Source organism: Quercus suber, unplaced genomic scaffold (assembly GCF_002906115.3).
Source record: "Quercus suber isolate HL8 unplaced genomic scaffold, Cork oak 2.0 scaffold_891, whole genome shotgun sequence".
In the NCBI taxonomy this organism is placed as follows: Eukaryota; Viridiplantae; Streptophyta; class Magnoliopsida; order Fagales; family Fagaceae; genus Quercus; species Quercus suber.
The window spans coordinates 128,878-138,042 of NW_027070317.1; the positions used below are offsets into that span (position 1 = coordinate 128,878).

A 9,165-nucleotide genomic window follows, 5' to 3' on the forward strand; every position below is an offset into this window, starting at 1 on the left:
CATCAATTTTTGTTTTTATCATTATAGCTCATACCACACAAAATAGCAGTAAAATAAACTTACAAAGAAACCTACAAATTATGAATATTAACACAAATTTTTTTAAAAAAAGAAGCTAACTTCATAAATAATCAATTAAAATGTTTCTTTTTCTTTTTCTTTAGTTCTAAAAAAATACATTTATAACTTTCTCAGACCAAAATCTCAAACACCCAAAGACTCCAAACGAATCATAATCTACACAAAATCTACAATGTCTGACTTCAACATCAAAACCGTAAGCTACCTTCACTGAATAAAAAACGCAAGCCCCCTTTCTTCGTCATAGCTTACTCACATGAGTTCCGATCAAATGAAACTAGTGATACTTTATCACCATTGGTCATCTCTTATATGGCATGAAGAGGAAGGCTTTCCTTCCAATGTGGGACTTGAAGCCAAAAAAGATTACAAAGTGCAACTCTTGGTCTTGAGGCAAAAATGTCCCCACAGTCTCTATCTCATAGTAAGCTAAAAATGGGAAGTTAGGAAAAGTGGGAGGATAGAAATTTTTTTAAATTTCCCTCTTTTTTGTTTGGTTGGGGAGTGAAAAAGTGAAGGGATAAAAAAAGTGAGTTTGTATAAATTTACTCATATATCCTTGTTAAAAAACTAATGCTATCTCGCATGAGATCTCTACTTATATATATATATATATATATTAAAATCTACATATATTACTTAATACTTATTTTTTTTGTATAATAATTATGTTTGCCCACAATATTGTTAATTTTGAAACTTGATTTTCTTAATTCACATTTTCTTAAAAAAAATTGTATAGCACTGTAAGGTTATTATATATTATAATATTTACTATTATAAATAGACTTTATTTTTCAAACTGATTAAATGATTTTGAAATCTACAAATAAGAATTTAAAGTATACAATACTTTTATATCCTAAAATTACATAAATTTCAGCAACTTATCAAACACTTTCTCAACCACTCTATTCTCACAACCAAATATAGAGACCTTGATCACAAACACCCAATTAATTATCTCAATGAAATGAAGGAAATCATTTGTAAGTATTAACATAAAGAGAACGTGATTAAACGAAGAGAAATTTGCTAAAAACACATTCATTTATCAGAATTCAATTGTCTTTAGTTGGGTTTTTGTATCCTTAAAAAAAAAAAAAAGCAAAAAACACTTTTAAATCACCATCAATTTTTGTTTTTATCATTATGGCTCATACCGCACAAAATAGTAGTAAAATAAACTTCCAAAGAAACCTACAAATTATGAATATTAACACAAAATATTTTTAAAAAAGAAGCTAACTTTATAAATAATCTATTAGAATGTTTCTTTTTCTTTTTCTTTAGTTCTAAAAAAATACTTTTATAACTTTCTCAAACCAAAATCTCAAACACTCGAAGACTCCAAGCGAATCATAATCTTCACAAAACCTACAATGTCTGACTTCAACATCAAAACCGTAAGCTACCGTCACTGAATAAAAAACGCAAGCCCCCTTCCTTGGTCATAGCCTACTCATACGGGTTCAGATAAAATGATACTACAACGTTGGAGTTATGTATATGTCATTGAAAGGTTGAAAGTAAATGACATAGTTTTTTGTCTAAGCGTATTTGAGATGGAATGTTATGAAAGGTTATGGATGTGTATATAAAGGAGTAGAAGTGCAAATGGTGAATGGAAATGCAAAGAGATTTTTTGTGTGTGTGAGAGATGAAAAGTTTTGAAACATTGAACCAAATAAAACAAATAGTAGTCTTAAAATATTGAATAATAATGTAATAAAAATAATCTTGAAACATTAAACCAAAGGAAATAAAGAGTCTCTACTTTTAAATTTGTTCTTATCTCTAATGTAGCTTAAGGGTATTTCAATTCTCTTCATAGATTGCGCCATATGGCAAATTCTCATACTTTCTCACATGAAGTCTCTGCTTTTATATATATATATATATATATATTAATTGATGATATTACTTTATGCAATTCTATTCTATCTGAGAGTTTTGCAATAGCCTTATCTTGGCCTGTGTAAGTCTCTCACGGTGATATTGGCATTTTGGACTCATTTATCAACATCAAGTGTCTTCTTACTAAAACCTGATCATATTTTGACAGGTTGCACCTTATTGTGCATCAAAATGGGCCATTGAGGGTCTGACCAGATCTGTAGCAAAGGAATTGCCTGATGGAATGGCAGTTATTGCACTTAATCCAGGTGTAATAAAAACTGACATGCTCGAGTCATGCTTTGGCGATTCAGCTGGTCTGTACCAGGAACCTGAAGCATGGTAAGAGTTTTTATCTAATTTCAGAATTTAATGCTTTCTTTATGGTATTTATGTTATTTGTTATTGGAATGTTTTTCTTTCTTTATGGTATTTATGTTCCAATATCAGAATTGTTGCTTTCTCTGTCACGCCCCAAACCCAAAAGGGTCTAAAACATGAGAAAAACATTCCAAGGGTACCTATAGATTTTTATTTTTTGGCAAATCAAACTATAGAAGATCTTTATTTTCCTTTCTTTTCCACAGGATAAGAATATATAATCATACTAAAATCTCCACATTACAAGTCAGAGCTCTATAACACATTTACGAACAATAACTAAAAATCATGTGTCTCCACATAATACATGAATATAGTACAAAACTCTCATTAAATTACACAAAGTCACAATCTTATCAAGAATAAGGACCTTAACATCGAGTCTAGGTCTACCATGCCAAAGGCTAACAAACCTCAAGCGACCCACCTCCAATAGAATTAATTAAGGTCTTGTTGAACATAGTAAGATTGAGTCACCAACCATTTACAGCAAAAATCTCCAAATTTAACATAGCACTCTAATCATCACCAAAGAAGTAAGCTCCATACCCAAGGTATAGCTAGTAAATTTGAAAAACTGTTAGAGGGAGGGATGAGCTAATGCCCAGTAAGTAGCATAATTAATGGAGGTGGGGGAAATGTAAGTTTCATGATAATGAACAGTTTACAAAACATGTTTTAGTTTGGGAAATTGCTAACTGAATACTGCAAGATTATTTTCAATAATAATGTAACAAGAATGATTAAATGACGAAACACAAAGTTTCTCAAAATAATACCATGAAACTATATATTATAATCTGTGAGCATTAATAATATAATTCCAAAGCCATAAAATCCAACATACCGTAATTTATCACAAATATACCACACTACCACATAGACCGGTCAGGAGATCCACCCATCATAACTGGCATGATATTGTCCTATCTGGTATGCAGACTCTTGGCCCCATAGACAGCAGCCTCACTCATACCCTCAAAGTTTTTCTCTCCCCCCATGGGCAGCAAAGAGAACGTGTCAAATAGGACCTCTCTTGCATGTGGTCTCTTGGCCCCATGGGTAGCAGCCTCACCCATACACAATTAAGGAACCTCTTCCCCCCATGAGCAGCAGGGTAGAACGCATCATCCAAAGTGAAAGGGCACTGACCTGGATTTGATTTCGTTGTCACAAAGACTACGAAAACCAAATCAGGTGATCACCAGGAAATCACACGTGGCATGGTGTTAAAAACCACATAAGCTCATAGGTTACATTACTTTGAAACACACAGTTTATATCTAGGTAGTTTTAGAAAAACTTTAAATAATCTAACTTTCACAAAGTTTGTAAGGTTTTCAACTTCATTCTAGTCAAAAAGATTTTCTATCAATTTCCCTCATAACAAGACAAGATACGCATCTTTAAATTTTCTAATATACCATAAAATCCATGATTTCCCTATCAAAGGTTAAATAAAATATGCTCATTTTTCCATATCAACAATTCATGCATTTCCCCAAATGCAATATCAAATATGATGCATTTTCATATATATATATATATATATATTAAGGTTACGACACAATAGTTTTTAGAAAAATATAGTTTCCATAAGTAGTTTCCAAAAGCATGTCTAACCCAAAAACAACATATATACAACATGGTTATTTTTCAAAATCCCATTAAAAAGCTACTTACCTTGCAACCCATATAAAACCTAATTCTCCAACCTCCAAAGGAGATTAACTATAACTTAAACAATATCAAATAAAACCAATCACAATAAGCATAGAGCTTGAAATTGTATCTAGCTACAATTTAGGAATTGCCTAATAAGCACTCAATTAGGTAAGCCTAGTATTTAACCTCATCAATAATAATGTATTTCACTTCCAAAGTTTCTCAACAAATTGATTCACAAGGCATAAACTACAATTTATAAAGTTAACCCATTTAATATCATTTCCAACATTATCACTAGCTTCCATAAAATTTACACTACATCATTAAGAGACATGAAAGCAAAATCAAAATATCCTCCAAGAGAAGAAATTTAGAACTTCAACTAACTCCAAATAAACCCAGTGGCAATGGAAAATTAGATTTACCAACCATCACATGTTATAACTCAAAACTCCTAAATTTTCCATTATACACAAACCTTAAGTAGTCATCATTAGCACAAACCATATACCCACTCATCAAATAATTTCACCAATACAAAACTCATACATACAAACACATAAATATTACTTCCAATGCTCATAAATCATATGGGTATCATTATTAAAGCTTAGATAAACAATAACCTCAAGCAAAAGTGTAAAACTCACCAAAAATATTAGAAATTTTTATCTCAAAAAAAGGATGTGAAGGTGCTTATGGGTTCTCAAGAATTTTCCAGTGATTTTACCAAAAAATGATGGTAGAAATGGTGGTATGGAGGTACCGGCGGGTGAGATTAAGGGAGTGAAGAGAAGTGTTAGACGGGAAATGAAAAAGAAGAAAAAGAAAGAAATGAGAAGTGATGAGCCAGTCAAAGAGAGGATGAGTGAAAATGAGTGGTGGGGAAGGGTGTTAGGTGGGGGCGTGGGAACTTAAAAAAATCTGATCCTTACTTTTTCTTCTTTTTTTTTTTTTTCTTAACTAACTGGGGCGTTACATTCTCTATGGTATTTATGTTGTGGATTGATGAATTCTGCAGAAGATGTCTTAACATGTTCTGATCTAATCAATTTTGTGGTGCTTACATTCTTATTAATCAATTATAGCAATATATACATTTGCTTTGAATGGTTCTATTAGCCTCCCATGCCCCGCCCAATAGGCTGAAAAACATAGAATCAGATTCCTTTACTGTTTGTTAGGTTCTAAAGACTTAGGATTTGATGTATTTAGAACTCTAATGTGTAATGTTGGCAAACCATGATCAAAACAATATGTTTAGTCTTGTTTAGGCTTGCTCAAAGTTGTGTAATTCATGTAAAGTTAGAATCGAGAGGCTGCAGATGTATTAGTACATTTCGGCCTGGCTTGATCGATCGAAAGTTAGACTCGATCGATCGAAAGTCGGCCAGAATGTTTTTTTCTGTAGAATTTCCAACTCAGCCCTATCTCATTAAACGTTTAGGGTTTTATGTTTTTGCCCTAGGTATATAGGGCAAAACCCTAGCCACATTTTGAGAGTTGTTCTGGTTGTATTGTTGCTCATATTTTGCAGTTTGTGTGAATCTTTTGTGAGATCCTTGAGGAGATTTCCTTCATATAAACTTAGGGTTTTCAAGGTAGAGATATTATCAACACCTTGATGATCAACTCAGTTGCTACTATTGGAGTTTAAAGAAACACAAGCGGGAGTGCTTGTAATTGCTGGAGAATCCAAGAAAGAAGGAGTCCGTGGATTCGAAGTTTGCACATGGTCGTGTCAGTAAGTTCTACTGGTGGGTAGCATTAGGAAGTCGAGCATGGGTGCTTGTAAGTCCTTTTGTATGAACTTCGATTCTTTCATATAGTGGATTCAAGTTTACCTTGAAGATAACTAGGTTAAATCCTCCCCAGATTTTTTACCGGTTTGGTTTTCCTGGGTAATCATATCTTTATGTTCTTTATATTTCCGCTGCTTTATATCTTGATATGATTATTTGATTGTGTTAACCTAGATTTGCATAATTTGACTAAGTTAATCACTTGACTAAATAAACTAGGTTAATCCAATTGTTGTTTTAAGGGGTCTAAAAACTTAACACTGTTCATTATTGAGAAATCTTCATTGAGAACAAATCAAGAAAATGTAATTCTTTATATTGATCCTACAAGAAATCCTACTGTTCAAAAAATTTGAAACTGATTCATGCACGTGTTGCCTAGAATTTAGAGGAAATCCCTATTCAGACAAGGCTAACATCTTGTGCTGAAGAACCATGTAAGCAAGTGATCTACCCTAGAATTGCCTTTGCAGGATACAGCTTGAAAGCTCATACAATTTGAAAAACTAGCTGCCAAAGATTTGGGGATGAGCTAGGTGTGGAAAACCTTAAATTCCCTTAACCTTCTTATAGAACTGTGAACCTGATGGTGAAGGCGTTTCATTACCACTACATTCCTTGAACTTTGAACAATACTCTATCAATTCCTTAGGATGTTCATGTGCTGGGTTTGTTTGGGTTGAGCCAACCTAGATTGGTAGCATATAATGCCAATTGAAAAGGATAAGGTCTCTGACAGCACTTCCTTTCAACTTTACGGAATTGACGGGTTCCACCAGGGTTTACTCATTGATCCCCACCAAATTCCATTGATGGCTGAAGAACCACACTCAACATCTCAATTTACAGCCACAAACTTTATTAAAAAAATCCCCAAACCAACAACGGTCATGCCTAGATTGCTAGTTCAATGCCTTTTAATAACATCAATGAAAAATCTGAATCCCATGTTACAAATTGTATCAACCACCACCAGGTTTTGGACATATTTCGAAGTTAAATTCTCTAATGCAGTTTGGTAAGCTTAATGGTGTGTTTGGAAGTTTGGAGAGAGAGAGGAGAGTAGGGGGTTAAGGGAGGGGAATGAGAGGAGAGGGGATGGGAATAATTACCCCTTCCCCTAATTTGGATGTTTTAAAATTAATGAGAAAGGAAATAGATATGCCTCCTCTTCGTTTGAATGTTTTAAAAATTAGGAGAGAAGAAGGGAGATGATTCTTCATATTAATTGATAACCATGACCATCTATTGTTTTTATTTATTTTTTATTTATTTTTAAGAAATAGATATAAATTGAAGTCATAAAGGTGAAATTGACAATTTAATTTTTTTTTAATACGAGTGAAACCCCTCCCCTCTCCTCTCCCTCCAAAATTCCTCCAATTTGAGGAATTAACAAAGAGTTAGTAGGGGTAAGATACCCCTCCAAACCCCTTGCCCCCCTTAGCAAATATTCAAACATGGTTTATTAAACCCTCCCCATCCCCTTACCTTTACTCTCCTCTCCTCCTCCTCCTCTATCCAAACAAGGTGTAAGGGATGAATTGGTGAAGATGGAGCATCTTTAGTGGCACCACAACTGTTGAGAGATGAATTGCTGGTGAATGGAAGAGATGGGGAGAGAGAGAGAGAGTCATTGGCGGGTGATAAGATAAGGAATAAAGAAATCCTTTGGACAATAGGAAATAGTCATGTCTCCCAATATTAGGCCAGGACAGGTTTAATGAATGGATTTTACTAAAACAAAACTGCCACCCGAACATTTAGAAATTTCAGGCTATTGGGCCCATTACCGACTAGCCTATTTGTTGAGATGATTGTGCCTTGTTGGGTCCATCATATTTATGAATGACAGTACCTGGTTTGAGTGTTTTTTTTTTGATAGAACACAAATTTATTGAGTTTAAGCATAAATTTATTCGTGTTAGTTACATGATAAACCTCGAAGTTTGATGTTGGTTACTAATTAAACCATGAAGTTCTAATTGCATCAATGTCTACCCCATAGTTTCAAGTAAATTTATTACAATCTGGATCCTGAATGAGTCTTTGTTAGGATAGTAAAATTTATATTGTTGGACTCAAAAATTTATGTTTCTCATTTACAACCAGGGCTTTGAAGGCGGCTACAATGATACTCAATCTTACAGCTGCAGACAATGGTGCATCTCTTACTGTTTGATTAAAGTATCCACTTTAACCCGTTAGCCTCAGATTATGCAATTGCTGTCTGATTAAGAGCTTTGGAGCAATCAATCCAGAAATTTTTTCTCTACACATGAATTTTGAAATTAGATTGTAAGACACTCTATTCTGTTTACAGTGTGCTTGACAGGCCAATGGAAATATTGTTCTCATTGAAATATTTGCAATTTGTTTTATGCAATAGAATCTGATTATTAACAAGCATTAGGAAGTTTGACTGTCAGGGTTAGGTCTAGAAATTTGATTTCTCAGAGCTGTTAGGAAGATATTCCATCCCGTTCTTGACAGCTTGAGAGGTTGGAGTCACCAACAGTCATGAATGAAATTTCATGGGCATCACAATTTTTCTGGCATCTGATATTGTTTTGTTTCAATTTAATTTGTCATCATAAGCCGCTGTATGGTTTTAGCAATCATTAGTCAATAAATTATTTAGAATGTTATTCTTTGCACTCCAAAATTTCTCTTCTTTGGACTAAATTACACTATTTACCGTTTTTATTTGGTGGTATTCATAGATACATAGGCTTTTGCTTTGCGTATCAAGTTATGTTTCTTATAGACCCTTCCCATTTTACTTCATTATGAAACTATGAACAATCTATTGTACCATAATGGATTATTGGAATTCTCTATTAGCATTGGCCTTAATCTGGAGGCTAGGATTTGATATGATCCTTTATGTGAAATTATACTTTTGTGTGCGTGCGTGCGGGTATAATTCTTTCATCAAGGACCTGCCTCTAATTATCTTTATTATTTTTTGAATGCTTTGGAATTTGTATTACCTCTCAATAGCAACCATCTCCCATTGAAAAAGAGGCCTGACATCCTGTTTGGGCTTGGAGCTTTCAGAGACTCATATCCTGATTTACTCCCTTAATCTCTTTTTTCAGTGGGACTCATTCAAACTTCTTGTTTCAAACCTACCTTCTTTTGTGTAAGTCCTTCCAGATCTTGAAGCTAGCAGGGGTTGCTTGAATATAAAACTACCTAAAATTATTTAATGAAACACTTGTCAATCTCTTTTGGATCAGAAATCCAATCATTATACCCTACTTTAATTCTGTTCATTTAATTCCTTCTTCTCTTAATAATTGTGGATACACGGAAAAATTGTGTTTTTGCCTTC

General features: G+C 33.6%; 1 long non-coding RNA gene across 1 annotated transcript; it reads left to right on the plus strand.

Moving 5' to 3' along the window:
- Positions 1–1,993: 1,993 nt before the first annotated feature.
- Positions 1,994–8,237, plus strand: LOC111992497 (uncharacterized). The gene is made up of 3 exons (XR_002880850.2): positions 1,994–2,059; positions 2,147–2,319; positions 7,941–8,237. It is a non-coding gene; the product is annotated as an uncharacterized LOC111992497 (long non-coding RNA).
- Positions 8,238–9,165: the final 928 nt, after the last annotated feature.